Source organism: Gossypium hirsutum, chromosome A12 (genome assembly GCF_007990345.1).
Source record: "Gossypium hirsutum isolate 1008001.06 chromosome A12, Gossypium_hirsutum_v2.1, whole genome shotgun sequence".
Lineage (NCBI taxonomy): Eukaryota > Viridiplantae > Streptophyta > Magnoliopsida > Malvales > Malvaceae > Gossypium > Gossypium hirsutum.
Window position 1 is genome coordinate 69,774,280 of NC_053435.1, and position 2,060 is coordinate 69,776,339.

A 2,060-nucleotide genomic window follows, 5' to 3' on the forward strand; every position below is an offset into this window, starting at 1 on the left:
TTACCCATTTGTGAAGACCTTAACACCAAACCGGTCTGGACTGTGAGGTCAAAAGATAAGTAGTTATTGTTGAGTCGTTATGTTAGTGGAACATTGGAATATCTTGCTAGGGTAGTAACTACTTGATTGACGAAGAACCCGAGGTGACTGTTGATGGCGATTATCGAAGCGAGCTAATCACCCATAATCAAATTTGATTTATTCTTCCCTTTTAATCTCTTGAATTTATCTTTTTATGTTGTTTTATTTTTATCACTATAAAAACCTAAGAAATCCTTTATTTTATATTCTTCGTACTATAATTGAATCTAAAGTACTAATTAGATCTTTTAGTACTTAGGTTAAAATTCATCTAGATCTTGCTTCCCTTGGGTACAATCCTTGGGGTTCTGACTCACTCTGTTGTAAAAAAATATTACAATTAGGCCTATATACTTGCAGATACAGCACTTTAATTCTATATTTTAATGTAGTATTCATACTCTGGACGTTAGTACGTTCGGAGGCAGTCGGGAGGCAACGTCACTAGGTTAATTTTAATTTTATCACTTAATTAGAATAATTAGAAAATTTTTAAGTTTTAGATATGCTTTTATTTTATTTTATTTATTGTTACTAATCTTTTCTTACTGGGTTTAGTGTATGACTCGCAGTAAGGGCACACATATTGTAGCAACCACAGATCCAGAGAGAATAATTCAAAAAAATTGCTGACAACAACAGCAACGGATGCAAGATCCACCACCACTAAATGTGGGTAACGTGTCATGTGGAAATCCATTATTTAATGATGCTAACAATAATACCGTAGGAAACCCACCAACACCTAGTTTCCTGCAAACATACATATGGCTCAGAACGAAAGACTTTTAAGGGATTATGCTTTACCAAGTTTAAACATGGTTCAAGAAAGAATAATAAGGCCAACAATTACAACTAATAATTTCTAGATAAAACCAACTATAATTCAAATGATCCAGAATAATTTGTATTTTACAGGCATTATTGATAGAGAACCCTAATCAACATTTAAAATAGTTCATTCAACTCTGTGATACTTTTAAGTATAATAGGGTCACTGATGACGCTATTTGTCTTCGGTTGTTTCCCTTCTCCTTGATTGATAATGCTTTTTCTTGGTTAGACTCATAGGCACTAGATTCTATCACGACATGGGATGAACTCGCTGGAAAGTTCTTACAGAAGTTTTTCCCAATCAGCAAAGTAGTGCAATTAAGAAGAAAGACATTTGTCTTTAGACAGATGGAGGGAGAAGGTTTTTATGAGGCACAGGATCGATTCAAAATGTTGATTTAAAAATGCCTGCACCATGGATTTCCTGAGTGGATGCAACTGCAGGTGTTTTATATTCGGTTGAATGCAAATGCCCGATCTGGATTAGACGGAGCAGCAAGAGGAGCCTTTATGAACAGAATGTATAAGGATGCTTACGAGATCATTGAGAATATGGCACTAAGCTCCTGCCAGTGGCCAATTAAACAATTCACATATGGTCGAAAACCTACTATGGTGAAAGCTATCCAAGAGGATGATAACTATCAACAGTTACTGGATAGACTCAACCATATCGAATTGGCTTTGACACTGTCTATGCATGGGGGGAGACAAACTACTCTTCCACTATATCAACAACTCAGCTGAAGATGTAAATTACGTTAGAAACAGGGGTTTATTCAAATACATATAATCCTGGCCAGAGAGATCACTTGAATCTGAAATGGGGGGAACCAAAGAGTAAGTAATAATTTAAATCAAGTTACAAACATCAATTACTAACCTTCTTATTTGTAGAAACCCCAAGATAAGGTCAACCCAAATGACCACACTACATGTGGTCAACAACTGGACAAGTATTCCTATTAATTATTAAAAACATCAATTGGATAGGGATAAATGCAGTAAATGAGAACTGATGTCAAACAGGTGCAGTCTGAATGTACCAAATTAATAAGAACATTGACTAAACTTAAGGATAAAATGAGCCAATTGATTAGCATAATGGGTGACATTAAAAGAAAAATTGGCACATGTATTCCCAT

General features: G+C 35.0%; 1 non-coding gene across 1 annotated transcript; it reads right to left on the reverse strand.

Moving 5' to 3' along the window:
- Positions 1 to 1,231: 1,231 nt before the first annotated feature.
- On the reverse strand, positions 1,232 to 1,337 carry LOC121212097 (small nucleolar RNA R71). The gene has a single exon (XR_005907307.1). It is a non-coding gene; the product is annotated as a small nucleolar RNA R71 (small nucleolar RNA).
- Between the last annotated feature and the right edge of the window lie 723 nt (positions 1,338 to 2,060).